Genomic DNA, 19733 nt, shown 5'->3' on the forward strand with positions numbered 1-19733 from the left:
GGCAGTTGGGGGCAATCAGGCTGGCAGGTGTGAACAGTTGGGGGCAAACAGTCTGGAGGGGGTTGGGGGGAGGGCAGAGGGGTTAGGGGCGATGAGGCAGGCAGAGGAGTGGTTAGGAGCCAGCTGTCCCAGATTGTGAGAGGGATCGGGGCCTAAACCAACAGTTGGAGATCCCCGGGGTCTCAGGTTGGAGAGGGTGCAGGCCGGGCCAAGGGACACTGCCCCCCCTCCCGTATTCATGATTTTGTGCACTGGGCCAATAGTACCCTAATAAAAAAGAAAAATTTGGCCCTGTCTGGGTGGCTCAGTTGGTTGGAACATCCTCCCATTCACCAAAGAAGGTTACCGGTTTGATCCCTGATTGGGCATGTATAGGAGGCAACCAATCAATCTTTCTCACATCAATGTATTTCTCTCCCCTTCTTTTCTTTCTAAAATCAATATAAAAACATAACCTTGGGTATGGATTAAAAAACAATTGGACATGGAGGCAGACATGCACAGAGGGCAGATGATGTAAAGAGACAGAGATAAGAAAAATGCTATGAGAAGATGAAGGCAGAGATTGGAGGGATGCCAGCAAAGTTTCAGAATCGAGGAGAAGCTTCTGGTAAAGCTAGGAGAGCATGGAAAAGACTGTGGAACAGCCCTCAGAAGAAACTGACCATGCTGGCATCTTGATTTTGGACTTCTAACTTCCAGAACTGTGAGAGAATAAATGTCTGTCACAAATTTGGGGTACTTTGTTGCAGCAGTCCTAGGAAAATCCACTATCTTTCCCAAGGCAGAAATGTAACAAAACAATATAATGTTTCTAACTTGAGAAATTAAAAACAAAAAGAGAAAAACAAAACCATTTCTTCAATCAATCAGAAAGAGGTGACTGTTCAACTAATTCATAAAGCAGAGAAAAAACTTTTCCTATCAGCCATGTAAGCTACCCTGTTTCCCCGAAAATAAGACAGTGTCTTATATAAATTTTTGCTCCCAAAGATGCGCTAGGTCTTATTTTCAGGGGATGTCTTATTTTTCCATGAAGAAGAATACAGTACACATTCATTGTTAAATGAAAATAAAGGAAATTGATTACCTGTATACGGTACGGTAGTACAGTAGTTGTCAACAAAAACCAGACAAACTGTGAATCCTACAGTATCAAGATTTTACTCATTTATTCAATGACAATCATGTCATCATCTTCTGGAACATCATCATAACAATCCAATTCCTGAATTTCCTGGTGAATTTCTTGTGACTCCATTTCTTTCAGAATCAGTGGACCAAAGCTCTCATGTTTAGCAATAGCACTGTCTTTAAATGAGTACTTCTTGTCAAGGTAGCCTGCTCCCAGTGCATTTGCAATGCAACTGTCAGTCATTTCCTCCGATGAATTCTTCACCCAAGTCACAACTTCTTGCAGTTGAGGTTTCACAAAGTTTCCATGCTGATTTCTCTCCATTCTATTTTCAATGTAGTCATTAATTTCCATGCGCAAATTGTCTTTGAATGGCTTGTTTATTGCAATATCAAGAGTCTGGAGATAGGCCGTCATTCCTGTGGGAATCATTATCTAACCTATTTTTCTTTCGTGAAAAAATGTCTTCATGTCTTTAGTGTGGTGAGTGCTGGCTGCATCCCAGACTAGCAGACCTCTTTGGCTCCCTCGCATAACAAGTGGCAGCATTAAATCAACCCACTTCCTTATAACTGCTTGTGTGGCCAGGCTTTTTCAGTTTCAAGAATAAAAACGCCCAAAACACGTTCAATCTTTTCCATCTTGCCCTTAGAAACGATTAAAGGTGGGACTTTAGTGCCATCCAGACGAATTGCCAAAATATAGGAAACACATGCACTTTTGTAAGCAGTGGAGGGAATGTACACTAAGGAGGCACCCCGCTGTTCAATTGTTGTTTGAGATGATTGGCCCATAAACACTGCAGTTTCATCCATAGCAATCATGTGGGAAAGATTATATTTAGAGAAGTCAGCATCATCAATAAAGAACTTGAATGCAAGTGCTCACTTAATAACTTGAGTATCTTCCAACCTAAACAATGTTGTAGATCTTCTTAAAAGACAGTTCACTTCCCTGAAGGAAATTATCCAGCCAGTGTTGTGATGCTTTGAAGTCTTTGGGAGGTATGTCAAGATGTGGCGCCATTGGAAGGGCAAATTCTTGAATCTGAGCCCTATTCACAACCAAAGCCTTTGCTCTCCTGTCAACAACCCATTCACAGATCAGGTCTTCCAGCTTGGAAAATAATGGTTGCCGACCTGATCCACACTTGTGCTTTTTAGCATTTCCCTTGTCCACTTGTTCAATGAGGTTACCATACTCTGCTCGCCATTTTCGGACCAATTCGATACTCAACATCTTCTCTTTGCAGAAAGCAGTAAGATTTTGACCCCAAGAGTCTTCCACGGTTCCTTTCTTGTACTCCACGGAGTAGCTTTTTCTTTTTGCGCTCATTTCTAGGGGTAAAAAAAAGGAATTGGGGTATCAAGATAGGGGGAGGGGGATCACTTAAAGTGACACAGGGGGGATCAGAGGGGGGAATCAAAATGGCACAGGAGAATCAGAGGGGGGATTACCATTTTAGTAACCCCTTTTGATCCTCCTGTGTCATTTTGATTGCCCCTTCTGATCCTCCTGTGTCATTTTAAGTGATCCCACTCCCCCCACCCCTGTGCCACTGAACACCTTCACCAGACATCCCCCCTACCCCTTTATCAGACATTTACCCCCTGGGGCCTGCCTGGGGACTGTCACTGGGCTTGCTGGGGCCTGGATCTGGGCTGGAGTAGGGTGTGCCTCTGACTGAGAACCTACAGTCATCATGAGGGCGGCCGTGAGCATCAGGTAGTGTCACCAGAGACAGACCAGCACTCACCACCTTCGCCGTGTCCCATCAGCTCTAATCCTCCTGTTCTTCTACACGCATCTGTGAAAGTCTCCTCCTCTCTCCCGCCCCGCGCTCACCATTCACTCTGACCTCCACTTGGCTTCCACACAGCAGTGATGTCAGGACTCCGAGTAATGTCACTGGTTGCTAGACGCCAGTCGGGGCAGCCCTAGCGACCAGTTTACAGTAAATTAAATTTCAATCTGAGACAGAGCCTGGGGGGGGGGCTTAATTTCGGGGGGATCCCTTATATTTCACTCAGAAGGAAACCTGTAAGTAGGTATTATTTTCGGAGGATGTTTTATTTTCGGGTAAACACAGTAGGATTTTAGGGATGACGTTTTATATATAAATTAATTTGATCATGCTTTGCAAAGGCTTTGCCACCTGTGGTTTTTTAAAAGTGCACAGTAAGAAAATTCTTCATAAACTCTTTTTAAAAATATGTTTTTATTGATTTCAACGATGAAGGGAGAGGGAGAGAAAGATAGAAACATCAATGATGAGAATCACTAATTGTCTGGTTCCTATATACCCCCTACTGGGGATTGAGCCTGCCACCCAGGCATGTGCCCTTGACTAGAATTGAACCTGGGACCCTTCAGTCTGCAGGTTGATGCTTTGTCCACTGAACCAAACCAGTTATGCCTTCATAAGCATTTCTGACCAAGGTTGTCTTCCTTAAATAGAGCATAACTGTCCTCTGCGCAAAATGTGTGTGACTCGGGGGCTCTGCCTTTTGCAGCTCCCCTGAGCTTCGGCCTTACAGCCCAGATTCCCTCTGTATGAACCTGGAGCCCGAGGGTCTCACCCAGAACTGGGGTTCTGTGCAGTTGGAACTGGGGCTCAGCACAGTCCGGAGCTTTTGTTTCCTTTCTGCTGGGCCAATCTAGCAGCACAGTCAACAGTCAGTCCTCTGTGAGCAATGTGCGCGACTCTGGGGCTCTGCCTTTCACTGCTCCCCTGAGCTTCTGCCTTACAGCCCAGATTCCCTCTGTATGTGTCGCTCAGAACTGGGGTTCAGTGTTTTTTTCTCCTTCCTGCTAGCGAACGCCAGCCAGGCACTCAGCTGCCCCAGGTATCAACTAGAAACAATAAAGGATCAACTAGAAATAATAAGGGATCAACAAGAAATAATAAGGGATCAACAAAAAAATAAAGAATACATTCTCTGAAATAAAAAAATATACAGAGTCCTAAAAGCAGAATGGAAGATTACAAGAATCAAGTCAAAGACTTGGAACACAAAGAGCCAGAGGACACTCCTCCGCAGAAACAAGAAGACAAGAGAATCCAGAAAGTTGAAGATAATATAAGAAACCTCTGGGACAACATCAAGCGAACCAACATCAGAGTTATGGGCATCCCAGAAGATGACAGAGAGCAAGATACCGAAAACATATTGAAAGAAATAGTGACAGAAAACTTCCCCCACCTGGGGAAAGAAATAGACTTACAAGTCCAGGAAGTGCACAGAACCCCTAACAAAAGGAATCCAAAGTGGACCACACCAAGACACATCATAATTAAAATTCCAAGAGCAAAAGACAAAGAGAGAATATTAAAAGCAGCAAGAGCAAAGCAGGTAGTTGCCTATAAAGGAGCACCCATACAATTGTCAGCTGATTTCTCAACAGAAGTCATGCAGGTCAGACAGGAATGGCAAGAAATATTCAAGGTGATGAATAGCAAGAACCTACAGCCAAAAATACTCTACCCAGCAAAGCTATCACTCAGAATCGAAGGCCAGATAAAAAGCTTCACAAATAAATTTAAGCTAAAGGAGTTCATCACTACCAAACCGGAAGTATATGAATTGCTGAAGGGGATTCTTTAGGAAGAGGAAGAAAATAAAGATAAAAATTATGAACAACAAATATGTAACTATCAACAAGTGAATCTAAAAACCAAGGGAATTAAAAAACCTGATGAACAATATTAACTGTTGAATATAATAGAATCAGAGGTATGGAAGGGGAGTGGACTGACGATTCTCAGGGAAAAGAGGAGAGGGGGTGCGGGAAGAGCCTGAACAAAAACTGTGCACCTATGGATGAGGACAATGGGGGGTGGGAAAAGGGCAGAGGGTGGGGTGGGAACCCGGTGGAGGGTAAAAAAATGAAGAACTTTTGTAATAATATGAACAATAAAGATTTATTTTTAAAAAATAATAAATAAATAAAATAAATGTGGCCTAAAAAATAAAATAATAAAATAAAGCATACCTGGAATTTGAACTTAAATACACACACACACACACACACACACACACACACAGTAATTCAGCAAACCTTGTTCCAATTTGCTACATTTATGTTCAGCATCGTTAGTACAACCAAATTTTATTTTCATTTTAAAAGACCCAATCATTATTCAAACTTTAAGGTATTTATTTTTAAAAATTCCATCCTTGAACAATAACAACAACAAAATACATCCATCTACTTAGTTTTGCCAGTGGAGGCCTGGTCCAAGGCTAAGGCAGAGATGAGACTAATTTTTCTTTGTTTGGGTTGTGGTCTTCAGTCTGGTGAAATCATGGTTCCTTATTATGCAAATTATGCATAGCATTATTGTGGAATGCACAAATTCATCCATTTTCTATGAAAACACAGCATTTGCATACTGATTGAGGTTTTGGATACTTTAAAATATTTTTATTAATTTCAGAGAGGAAAGGAGAGGGGAGAGACATGGAAACATCAATGATTAGAACCATGGATTGGCTGCCTCCTGCACCCCCCACTGGGGTACAGCCCCCACCTGCGCACATGCCCTAAAGGGGAATAGAACCATGACTTCCAGGCACATAGGTGGACATTAAATCACTGAGCCATGCTGGCCAGGCTTGGATACTTTTAAGATCTGACAGTTACATGAAAAAAACTGAGTTGCTCCAAGATTTCTGTTGATTTTAGTGGGAGCTGCACAAATGGAATTGATGATGGGGAATCTGTCCTAATAGTAAGCATTCCAGCCTAACTGCACCTGGTAGATACTACGCTTAAATTAAATTAACCTGTTTTTTTGTTTTGTTTTGTTTTGTTTTACTTTGTAAAGAAATTAGTGTTACTTCTTGCGTTATGCTGAGTGATAAACTGGTAATATTAAAGAAGCAGAGAGACTTTAAAATGTCTTTTTAAAAATGTGTTTCCTATTTTGGAGTTATTTTTTTTTCCTTACCTAAGAAACAAAGCAAAAGAAATCAGCAGTGTTTGCTTTAAGTTTATCACTGAAGATCACTTAAAGACTTTAATAAAATATTCCTTAGACTATCCATAACTTATAAAAAGGATGAGATATTTGGATAATGGAAAGTTTTCAGAATGGCATCTGCATACAGCAGAATAGTAGTTTTCATAATGATGACAATTTCCTCTGCCCCAGACTGTTCCCTCCCAACTCTATTACCTTTAATTACTCTGACATCCCTATGATGGTAGCCAGTGCCTCTCAAATTGAAGACACTCTAGAGAATACACTTCCTTATCTTGGTTAGTACTTCTTTCAAAAATACTCTCATAAACTATCTTGTTCCTACATTTGCTCTTAGATTGGAATATATTATCTTAATGAATTGTTTAAATGTAATGCTAAAATCAAAATCTCCAAGTACATATCAAGTAATCATACTGAGTTTAATATATATCTGTTTGGCCTCAAGGGACATAACTAAAGTTTTCATACTTTTATCCTGAAATATATAATATGAAGAATTTATTAACCTGATTTTGTCTTTCTGATCAGTATAAATTTCATGCTTTTCTTGTACTATTTTAAGATTCTTTTTAAAAATGTATTTTAATCATTTCAGAGAAGAAGGAAGAGGAATAGAGATAGAAATGTCAATGATGAGAGAGAACAATTTATTGGTTTCCTCCTGGACACCCCTCACTGTGGATGGAGTCCAAAACTTGGGCATGTGCCCTGACCGAGAATCAAACCGTGACCTCTGGTTCATAGGTTGACACTCAACTACTGAGCTACACCAGCTGGGCTACTTAAGATTCTTTTAAAAATTATTTTAAGATATAAGAAGAAAAAAGGTCATTTTCACAGTTTATTATTATATTATTATTTGTTAATTAATATAATATTTTCTAAATTAGAGAAATAAGCATTGATAAGAAGCTTTAAAATAGTTCATTGTTTATACTTAAGAATCTGTGGTCCATAGTGGAACTGGGGCCATTTCTATGTGGAATGGAGCCTACATAAAGCCCACACAGCACTCACTTGGCATTCAAGAAGACAGATTCAGTCAGGTAAAGTATCCTCTACCTTTCTGTAGAAGATGTTCCTATTTATTTTAAGTACTGCCATAAGAGCAGTACCCTAATCTTCTCACTTATTTAGAATTATGAAATATGGGTATTTAAAGAGTAAATGTATAAGTAAAGAATCTATAAGTACTTCTTCTATTCCGTACAGTTGAATTTAACTCCAAGACCACATAGCAATAGGGACAAAGACATGGGCTGTCAGTAATAAATCAGAAAATAAATTACATGGAAAACTTAAACTAAAACATCCAGGAACAAATAGTTAGATATGTGTTTACTCTGAAGGAAGCAAAGTTGTAAGAACTGTTAGAGAAATTCACATGTATAAAAACAGATATAGCCCCCAACATCTGGAGGCACTGTGGGTAGAAAGAGGGGAGAAAAAAAAAAAAAACTATGTCTGACCTAAAAATGTCTTGGAATATGATCTATTCATTTCAGAATTAAATGTTGAGCCATGGCTGTTGTGTCTCAGTTGGCTGGAGCCTCATCCTGTGTACTGGAAGGTCACATATTTGATTCCCAGTCAGAGCAGGTTCCTGGTTTGGGGCTGGATTTCTGGTTGGGGCAATCAATCAATGTTTCTCTCACATTGATGTCTCTCTCTCCTTCTCTCTCTACCCCTCTCTCTTTCCCCCTCTCTCTAAAAAAATCAATAACTAAAAAAGTTTTGTTTAAAAATTAATCGTTGAATGTCTGGCATTTCAGGCACTATTTCAGGAGGTTTTTCAGCCCTTGGTGAAAAGCTAGAACAAAAATACAAATAACTATTATACAGTCTACAACAGAATTGAGAATTATATAAAGAAGGGTTCAAAGGAGAAAGAAATAAACTCAGGTGAAATGAAACAGAAAAGAAACCCTGAAGGAAATAACATCTGGGTTGAACTTTAAGGAGTAAGATCTCCACAAACAGATACAAAGGGAGGGTGTTTCAGTCAGAACAGCATGAGCCACTACATGAGGTATATAATGTCTAAATCGCTACACTGTACACCTGAAACTAACATAATATAATATGGTATGTCAACTGTAATTGAAAAAATAACTTTTACTTTATTTTTTAAAGATGTTTTATTATTTTTAGAGAGTGAGGCAGGGAGTTGGAGAAAGAAAGAGAGAAATATGGATGTGAGAGTGTACGATTGATCAGCTGCCTCCTGCATGCCTTCTACCTGGGATTGAACCAGAAACCCAGGCATGTGCCCTGATGAGGAATTAACCAGCAACCTTTTGGTGCTTGGGATGATGCCCAACCAAGTGAGCCACACCAGTCAGGGTGAAAAATAAAATTTAAACAATTAAATTGGTTTAAAAAAAAGAACTAGCATGAGCCAAGGCATGCAAGTGATACAGTCTAGATAACAATGTTAAGAAAATGAAGAATCCACTGTTGCCTGAGCATGGAGTCCTGGCAGGAGAGAACACTGAAAGATAGATGGAGACTATGTGGTAAAGTTCATAAAAATTTAATTTAATAGCCAGTGTAAAAGCACTAATTTTTAAAGGAAGAAAGTGATACAATGGAACCATCTTTTGGGAAGATTAGTCCAGAATAGCTTTTAGTCTAAGACACAGTCTTTCTCTCTGTTCTTTAGTTCATGAAACTACTGCTATCAGATAATTTGAATAAAATAGACAGATTTCAGTATTTCTTGTCCCACTTTCCAACTGGAGAGAGTGGCAAACATGTGTCTCTAAAGGTCCAAAGGGAAGGGATTATGCAAAATCATGTCATATAGTGACATGACGGAGACAAGTGCTTGGAGAGAGAGGAAGGCAAAAGAGCAGACTCTGGGTCTGTGAGAAGTTCTTCAAGAATGGAAAAGTGACTGTGCTTTTTGTGGTTCCCAAACAACTAGGACACAAGTGTTTAAGCCCTGGGAATTGGTGAAGAAGGGATGGAACCTCAGGTGAGTATCAGCCAGAGAGTAAATGTGCTAGCCCTTCCATCCCAGCCCCAAACCCTATGTCCAAGCAGGTCAGAGGAGTACCAGTCCTGCTACCCGCAGTGGGAAATGAAGCCTTGGCTAATAAGCACTTCAGCAGAGACTTTTGTGGACCAAGTCACTGAAAGATTTCCTCAAATCTGGATTGCATAGAACCCCCGTGAATTTCCACAATCCTGGGGAAGTGCTAAGGAAGACCCCATAACAAATGATATTAAATCCTTCCTAGGGCCCCCATAAAAGGGAATGAGATTTAATTCAGAAAATAATGGGATATTTCTTATGTACAGAGTTTGGTATAGAGTGACATTAATACCTGATACACTAGCAAGAAAGCATTTCTGGTTTTGTTCTAGAAATTCTGAGTTTTAACAGGTGGCATTAAGTTCCTTAAGACAGAGCGCTTTGTTATTTCATTGTGACAGTAAATTACACTTGTATCTGCAGACTTCGCTGAGTGTAATGAACCCTTCAAAAATATTTTAAAAGACTTTAAAATTTGTATGGATTTTAAAGATAGAGAAGGAGAGAGAGAGGGAGTGAGAAATATTGATTTGTTGTTCCACTTATTTATGCATTCATTGGCTGATTCTTGTATGTGCCTTGACCAGGGATTGAACCTGAAACCTTGGCATATCAGGAGGATTATCTAACCAACTGAGCTACCCTTTTTAAAAATAACAATAAATTTTAATAATTCCACTCTCACAATAGCAGGTACCTATAAGAAAACATTTCCTTCTCTGACAGAAGAAATACAGGATTCTACTCAGTTGACAGTTTTTCCCTCTAAATGTGTCAGAAGAAACTCTACAAAATTATCCTTGACTCATCCTACATAAGTTAAAATTTCTATTTCTAGTTATTCCAGAATTTTCACATATTCCCACACCTTCCACACTTGCATGCAGTGACTACTACTAAAGGAAAGCATATATACAAATACACACACTCACACAGATATACACATACATTTTGAAGGATTCCTATCTCTCATACTTAATGGGGGAAATTGCTTCCCTATCATTTCTGCATTGGCAAGAAGCCAATCATTAGCTCAGCCCTACAGCATCCCTAGGTCCTTTGGTTAATGAAAATTACCAGCAAGTCTGTAACTCTGGGCAGGAATTGAAAAGCCTTGGGTCAACAGTTTTAGCACAGTTTCAAAATGACTTTTTAGTGCCAAATTACTAGATTAGCCTGAGAACCATCTATGGGTCTTCAGTATTCTCTGATGTATAGAAAATAATATCTTGCTTATATAGCGAATGTACTCTCTCAACACTTTTCTCTTTCCAACCTCTATATGCCCTTTAAAAAATTTCCCATTTTAATCTACCTGTCTATTCTACCAAAGCCCCAAGTCCCAAATGCAAACTTTTCCCCCAGATTACATATTCATCATAGCCAGTGCTCTCCATAGCCTAATACAATAAAATCAATGCAACAATGGCACTTGTCAGTCTCTTTCTGCATGAAATAAAACGATGCCACCTGTGAGACCAAGTAATGTGGGGTAATGAGTCATCTCCAACTCCTGTGAAACAGCCTAGTCAGGCTGGGCCTGCAGAGAAAATGATGAAGAGAGGGCAATCAGAGAATCAGTGCACTAGTGATTCATTTCTTAATTTATAGAAATGTGAAGTTCTTTTAAGCTGATATGAGCATATCCACTGACAAACCTGCTAAGCACATCTGCACTTTTATTATACTTTTATTATGCCTGCTAAGCGCACCTGGATTTTTATGATAGAGCTTGCCTGAGGCCATCAAAGTAGCAGGGCCAGGAATACATTAGTAAAATTAGAAGAAATATCATCAGGCAACTTCAGTGTGTATGTAAACAATGAACAGCTCACTGAGGAGAATTTCACTTTTGTGGGAACTGGTCCTTGCCTTGACCAAATTGAAGCTGGCTGATGAATGGAGGCCTCCCCCAGGTGGGTCAAGCGAGTGTTGAAGGCTATGGCATTGCCAGCCTCCAAGTTATTATTATTATTTTTTTTTACAATCCTCACTGTGCACTATAGTCATCTATTGGGTAATCCATATTTATTATGGCAGCCCAACCAGGAACATTTTATCTTTCTAAATTCTTTTCACAGTCCTGCTTCTATAATACCCTATCTCATTCTGCAGTACAAATTAAATATACTGGATTAATCAGACATATTTTAGCATCTGCAAAGGGTTTTAGCAGAAGGGTTAGTAGTAAAATTGAGAAGCATAAGGGCTGGCACAGCAGTAAACTGGCTGCATAGTAAAAGCAACTTACATCCCCCCATAAAAAGATAATGAGGGTGAAAATTTTTCAAACCTATCACCACAGTCACAATCAAGTTTAGATTCAGAAACATCACAATCTGCCCAATATATTCAAATGGTAGTTATATAGATGATTATTACATTAATGTCTAGATGAGGACTTTATTTGGCATTTTAAAGCTTCACTCCAAAACCAATAATTAATTGGACTTGGCTCTCTGATGCAAAGTTTGCTTATTTTCTAAATATATTTTCTAAAATCTTTTATTTCTAGATCTCTAATTGAGCTTCAAATGCATACTTTGAAATTGATCCTATAGTTGAAAAGAATGGAGCTTACAGAATTTCATTCTACAATAAAATAATCCCATCTGAGATGCTGGATAATCAGAAAATAATTCAGGTGAAGAGAGCTTGTGGGACTGAACTGCTACTGAAAACTACTGGTCGAGGGATAGCATTTAAGCCTGTGCTAGTCGCAGTAGAATGTGTTTAGTCATCCACAGCGTGGGTTCACTAATACTTATTGAACCCACTTTGTGTGCCAAGCAGTGGGCTAGACAGACAGGCCTGTGTCACATGAGTTTCCACTGCCCAGAAACTCACATTCTACTGGGGACACAGATGTATAACAGACCAGTTACACTGACATTTATTAAGTGTCATAAATTAAATATGACTTGAGTTTTTTAAGAGCCCAAACTAAGAAACAGCCTCTTGAGGGTCATGCCACTGAAGCCTAGAGAAGTATCTGGCTGGTGTCCCTAATTTTAGCATAGAAAACAGGAACATACAAGGACACACACCCTGACCCCGTTACTCCCTCATAGCACTTTGTTCTTTTCCCTTGGAACAGTTAGGCCAACGGTTAGTTATATAGATGATTATTACATTAATGTCTAGACTATGAAGACCTTGAAAAAAGAGACTTATCTGTGTTTTCCCAGCATCACCAGGGCCTATTATGGTGCTGACATATACAAGATGGCCAGTTATTATTTGGTGAATAATGAATAAATTAATACATGTTTTCAAGCTATAGAAACAGATTTATTATGGGAATCTTCACACAATATCAGTACCTAGAACTTGGCCCTTTTGAGAAACTACTTATTAGGTTTCCATTCCAGTAGCTCACCCATTTCAATAGAGCCAACCATTCTCTGGCCTACGTAGATGAAACTCACGTGAGCGCGAGCGCACGCGCGCGCGCACACACACACACACACACACACACACACACACACACCCCTCCACCACACAGGCTACACAACATGCATCAGAAGCATCATATACCATGTCACTACACACAACACAGTGTATCTTCTGAACACCACATATGCTAGCACAGTACATGTACCTCATAAGTACATAGCTTATAAGTATATGAATGTATCCTTACTCCTCCTGTCCCATGTGCTCCTTTCTTTCCTTAGTCCTTTTCGCTACCAGCCTGGGAGAGTCATGTAGGACCCAGTGAGAAAAAGGTTATCTATAAGCCAGCAAGAGGACTCTCACCAGACACCAAACCAGCTGGCATCTTGATCTTGGACTTCTAGCCTCCATATGGGGAGAAAGAAGATGTCAGTTGTCTAAGCCACCCAGTCTATGTATTCTGTTAAAGCAACTGAAGCAGATCAAGACAGGGACCTCTCTCCACCCAGAGAGTCTCTGCTCTGTAATGTGCTTTGTCTTCCCAACTAGCAATCAAGTTCCTCAAAGGCCTAGACTCTCATATTACTATGTATTCTGGGCATCTAGCTCTGGTTCTTAAACATAGTAGGTGCCCATTATTTAATCAAAACAGACCATAAAGTCTACACTGGAATAAAATTGTTAGTGCTTGAGACACATTTTAGAAGAAAGTAACTACATTAACACTATGATTCAAATCTACACACTTTGACCATTTTATACCATACATCGTTATTAATAATAACAGTATATTATAATGTTCATGATTAGTAATAAGGCAATAGCAATTGCATTAGTACTGATAATGTTAGTGATGTTTACAATAGTGATTATTAAGCATTGATAAATTTTAAATAGATTCACTAAAATAATCATACATTGGATGCTAACTTTCTATAATACCAGTAAATAAAAAATAAATCAAATTAAACTGAGTTATGGAATGATAACTTTCTACCAGTAAGGCAATAAAAAATAAACTGAAACTGAGTAAGTTCTCTGTGTGACTAGTTCTATGAGTGATTTGAAAATGAAAAATGTAACTTAGAAAACAGAATAAATGTAAGAGAAGTTTTAACACACTTAGAAATAAGTTTTAAAAAAAGAGCTAAGAAAAATAAGTTTCGTTCTGGACCTAATGCTCATCTGATGGTATTTCAGAACCATCCACTGAGGGTGAGATGACAAAACATCAGTGAACAAATCAAACATTCAATCTTGATTAAGATAAAAGTACAGTTTTTACTCAGCATATCTTGATGTGAAAAGGGTACCTGTGACCAAACCCTGGATTGCATAAAATATACCCAAGGAAATGGACCTCCTGGGAAATAAAGCCCCAGTAGGCAAGGCTGAAATTCCCTATGACTTCCTGCCTGCTGAGTGTGTCCTTCTAGTTTAATAAATCAAGGGTGCGTGAGGGGATAATTTTGTGTATGTGCAGAGGATTTTGTGTGAGGACCTATGTGTGCAACCCAAGACTGAAATATTTGACTAATACAGCTATTAAAATGTATTCCATTTATTGGAAGGTCTAAAGCAATCTGGTTCTTTCTCTAAGTACTGGTATAAACCCAAAGACTATCACAGCATTAGCCTGAATTAGAATTGTAGTGTTGTAACTGCAAGGCAGCTTAGAGTAACTTAACTGGAGGGAGAATTCCAAAGTGTGTGTGTGGGGTGGGAGAGAAGCACGGGTGTGGGTGGGTGTGAGCACGTGTAAGGGTGTGTGTCTATAGCCATGAAAATAAGAATGTGATGAAGTCCAAAAGGTTATCCATTGCTATGAGAAGAACAAAAATGATATAAAAATCTGATAGTGATGCAATCCAGGCAAGTGGCTCTGGATAAAAGATGGAAATGCTGAAATGATAATAATGTCCCATTCTTCTCTGTCAGTTCATGGCCCACGAGTCACTTCTTGCAGTTAAAGAAGCTGCAAAGGATCAGGCATACACAAGCTTGAGATTTCACATAGCCATACATGTTTCATGTGACACCTCTTTGCTTTCCATCTATTTTATATGCCAGATCATCAATCAAATGGCAATAATACAATGACTAATATTTACTGAATTCCTCCCATGTATTAGGTGCTTTACAAACATTTTGCTTTTGAATCCTCACAATTTTTAGCCCAATTTTACAAATGGTGAAATCCAAGAGTGAAGTAACCATAGACATGAAGTAACAAGATAAATTAGTTGAGCTACGTTTGTTTGTTTTTTGTTTTGTTTTGCCTTGACTCTCTTCACTCTGACCTTGCTAAGGAAGCATTCGGAATCTGCACTAGAGCATTCCCAGGTGCTGCACATGCACATGAATTGGAGAAACACTGCATTAGGCTACACATCACGCTGCTTTCCTTCTGTTTGTCTCATTAGTCTCAAGACAAATACACACAAGGAAGGGGGGTGTGGAAGAGAAAGCGGTGTAAAAAGCTACTAAAAAGGTTAGAAGTTGCAATACACCTTCTTCTGTAACAACCTATGAAAATATTGAATTCATTGGTAAACTTGGCTCTTTGAAATCCCTTATATATCTTATCACCTATTTGGATTCTTAAATGTTCACTGAATAAAATATCTTGGACAAAAATGAAACATTACATTTGGTAACAGATTATAAGAGAGCATCAAAAAAGAGCACGGGGTGTGAATCATGAAAAAAAAACGAGTCTGGCCCTGGCTTGCATGACTAAGTGGTTAGAGTGTCAGCCTGCGCACCAGAGTCTCGGGTTTGATTCTCCGTCAAGGGCATGTACCTAGGTTGCAGATTCCTTTCCTGCCCCTGTCTGGGCCCATGCAGGAGGCAACCTATAGGTGTGTCTTTCTCACATTGATGTTTCTCTCTCCTCTCTCTCTTCCCTCCCCCCTCTCTTCCACTCTCTCTAAAAATCAATGGGAAAAAATATCTCAGGCGAGGATTAAAAACAGACAGACAACAACCACAAAAAAAATCTAGACTTGCTGTGCTTTACACTTTGGTAATAAGTACATTAGCAATTACAAATGATTCTTGAATGGCTGAGGCCTTAGAAAAGCCACCAGCTGGAATAATTACAATCTAAGCTTTTGTGCAGCAATTTCCCATGAAACTGCAGAAAGAAGGGCACTGTGGGAATTCCTGCCATTTACATAAGTTTACTGTCACTTTGGTTACCAGCAAACTGTGTACAGGGGCTGGACCACTGCAGTCCAAAGTAAAAGTGAATGAGCAGTAATCTGCATTTCCTCTCATCTTCATCCTTACTAACTGTTCTCCACTATAGCCTCTGTAATCTCCTTTACCTAATTACCTCTATGCATAGGTAAAAATTTAAATTAAATCAATTGGCCCAATTTAAAAATTCTGTTTTCATTTGAATCTGTCTAAATGCAATAACCTGTCATAAGAATTTAACATATTTAGCAGAGATAATTCTTTTTTCCTAAAATGAATGAGACTGATGCACTACCTCAATGCTGCTCCAAGTTTTTGTATGCACAACAATTATCTGGAATTTTGTAAAACTGCAGATTCTGATTCAGTAGGTCTAGGCTGCATGTCTAATTTCCTATGTGATGATGTTGCTGCTAGTCTAAGAACACACTACACTCGTGAAGGCACTGCCCCTAATTTAGCAGTGAAATGTCTACCCTTTCAGTCTCCTCTTACCTTAAGACTAAGCCATCCTTTGAAATTATAAAACTAAGTACTTTGTCATACAGTCTTACTATGGATAATTTGGAAAATTAGAAAAGAAGAAAAATGAAATGAGCAATCTCACCTGCCAGACATAACTACTATTCACATCTGGCTATATTTCCTTCCAGTCTTTTTTTTTCAATGTACATACATCTAGTTTTGCAAAAATGTATAACTTACCCTCCATTTCATTTTTATTTAACAGCTATGTCTAAATCATCTCACGTTATTGCACAATCAGTTTTCGACCAAATCTCCAAATGTATTTTCATCACACATATCCATCATGCAGAACTTTGAGTACAGTATTAGCTAACAGCCACAAAGCAAACTCACAGATGGTTATCTATACGCTGCTAAGGCAGAACAATGGTAATTCTATAAAAACTCGAAACATGGTACACCATCAATATGATACTGATGCCATAGCTACATAGAGGTATATTCCATTCGTCCAGAGTTTTGCATTTCTTTTTAAACTTGATATTCAATCATCTCTTGGGCCTTTTTACAGTCTTCCTCTCATATCCTGTGGAACTAGCTCATTTAGAGAACCATAAGCTGCATCCTGTTTTTATTTTTTTTTTCTCTCCGCAAAGCTTGCTTGCCCTTCTTGACCTTTTCTTGGCAGGCTGTAGATCACAGCTGTTTCAACTGATGGGGCAAGACTCTGAGACTCCGCTCAGCCCAGGTGTTCCTTTTCATTAACACTGGGTCTATTCAGGCTGTCAGACATGCTGTTATGAGCGTGACAACTAAACAGTTGTTAGACAACAGATACAGGTGGGCTACCAGTCAGTTGCATATGATTTGAAAGGGCTACACTTGTCACTCATCTGTAATGGTAAATGCTATAATAGAAATGGATGATGTGCAATATTCTGTGCTATTTATGTTGATGAGGTGCATGTGTTAAATGGGAAAAACAAAAATTGGACTTTAAATTAAAATTTAAATAAAAGTACTCTGCTGAAATGTAAACATGTCAATAAATGTGCTTTCTTTTTGAAAAAGTATGTTTTTATTGATATGTAGAGAGAGAGAGGAAGGGAGAAGGAGAGATAGAGGCATCCATTGGCTGCCTTCCACATGCCCTCTATTGGGGATTAAACTAATAAAACACACACACACACACACACACACACACACACACACACACACTTATTTATTTATTTACTTAATTTTTTTAACAGAGAAATTTGGAGCAATTGTGGACACACTGTATCACTTTGTCTCTAAATATTTCAGTATAAGTACAGTGTATTATGCCAGATGTCCCAGTCTGGGTACAATTTGCACATTTACATATTTATATCTATTTTTTTCTGGTTTGGGATCCAATCAAGGCCAGACATTGTTTCTACTTGTCATATATCACTTGGCCTAGAATAGCCCAACACTATTTCTTATCCTTTACTGGCCTTGACATTTTTTAACAGTATGGAACAATTATTTTGTAGAATGTTCCTAGATTTGGGTGTGTCAGATGGGTCCCCAGAAACAACTTTGGCAGGAATACCACACAGGGGAAATATCCTCCTCAGGGTATTGATCTGCGGTACAAGATGCTGAAATGCCCCATCACGGATGATATTCACTTTCATCCCTTAGTAAAGATAATAAATACAAAGTTTTTTTGTGTTGTAAATCAATGAGCGAGATACAAGATACCTTAATGACCCAATTAATTAGGAGTCATTTATTGTGTGCGGCCCAGAGGGAGGTGTCTCTTCCAAATCTTCGTGCAACACATACATGAAGTTTCACGTATTTATACTTTTCGAGCTTCTTTGTATGCAGATATTACAAAAGGATCTGTGTGAGTTATTGTTACAGTTGTAACTTTGAATACATAATGAGTTAATACTTGGCCTAAGAATAAGGGAATTATGATCAGTTATTAGTCTATATTAGTCTATTACATTGGATGACTAGCTTGCAAGGTCAGACAGTTAAGTTAATCTTTTTTCTATTATTTGAACTAAAAACAAAGTCATTTTATTGAATAAGAGACTGTCTTAAAGTGACAGAGTTTATAATGACAGAGTTTGCAGGACTAGGGTCTATCTAACAATAGCAGAGAATTCAAATAGCAGTTTCAGTTTTTTTATTCAAGATGGAGGTTACTATTTCAGTTTCTCCACTGAAAAGTCACTATTCCTTCACTTAAAATTAATGAATAATTTGTGGAGAGATGTGTTGAAATTAGGCAGATATCCTGTTCCTCATCAAACTTTTGCCCCCAAATTTTTACCATTTATTGATGATTTTCTCACTTGATCATTACTTCTAATGAGTTGGCATTGTATAGTTTCCCCAAAAATGTATACACACACTTTAAATAATTATAAAGGCAGTGTTTTTAAAACTACATTTCATTTTCAAAATTGAGCTATCAGCTGTTAAAGTGTACATACATTTCTTTGGGACACCCAGTATTGTAATAAAGAGTTTTTCTAACTCATTTATTGACTATTGATATTTATCAGTATTGATTCAGAGATTTTTTATTTTATTCAGTGGGTTAGAAACTAGTAACCTCATTATTAGTTTTGATTTTCAAATCATTCTGGATTTGGTCAGTGAAACATGTTTCCAGCTAGCTCCTCTATCATTTTGATATGTCTCTAGCGTTCGGTGAGTACTTACTTTATGAAACAATGAGATATTCCAGGCTAGTCTTGTACATTCTGTGCCTTCCTCCAGTAATCAGCCATTCTCCAAGGAATCCTGGTCATTTAGAGAATAATATTTATAAAGAAGACCTGGGCCCTAGTTGTGCTCATTGCTGTTGGGGTAGAATTAATTCCTGGCTTACAATGGTAACTGGCATGTATATATGAACTACCTCCAAACACAATCCCCAAACCATTAGCTATATTCTAATATTTTGCCTTTACATATGTGCCATCCCTTTATGGCCACATCAATCCTCTTGTCCCTAATATTTATTTTCCAATTGTTTTATTCTACTCTTGAAAATTTACTCACTGGCTCAAATATAAAATACAGCACTGAGCAATGTAAACTTACTAACTATATAATCTGATAGTTATTTTGGTGCGTGCATACCCATGTATATAAAATTTATATCTATGTTACCCAAACCTCTGTGAGGATAAACATATTTCTATCACCTCAGAGAGTTTCTTCAGGTCCCTTTGCAGTTAACTGCATGTCACTTCACGTAGAGGTAACCACAAATCATTTTTACTGTATTTTTCACCTGTGTCAGAGCACACAGCAGGAACTGCACGAGCTCTGGTGCTCTGAGCTGTTCTGAGTCTGGACAGAGCTTGGCAGAGGGTCTTCGGAGACAGAGAAGGAGATGGAGAAGTTGTAGGTGTATACACTAGTAGTAATGAGTCTTTATTGCTGAAGCCAGTGGCCTTATAGCCATCAGACAAGAACAGTCCTCACAGAAAAGTCCATGCAGGCAGGCAGCCGGACAC

The sequence above is a fragment of the Pipistrellus hanaki genome (genome assembly GCF_964339955.1).
Source record: "Pipistrellus hanaki genome assembly, chromosome: X".
Taxonomy (NCBI): domain Eukaryota; kingdom Metazoa; phylum Chordata; class Mammalia; order Chiroptera; family Vespertilionidae; genus Pipistrellus; species Pipistrellus hanaki.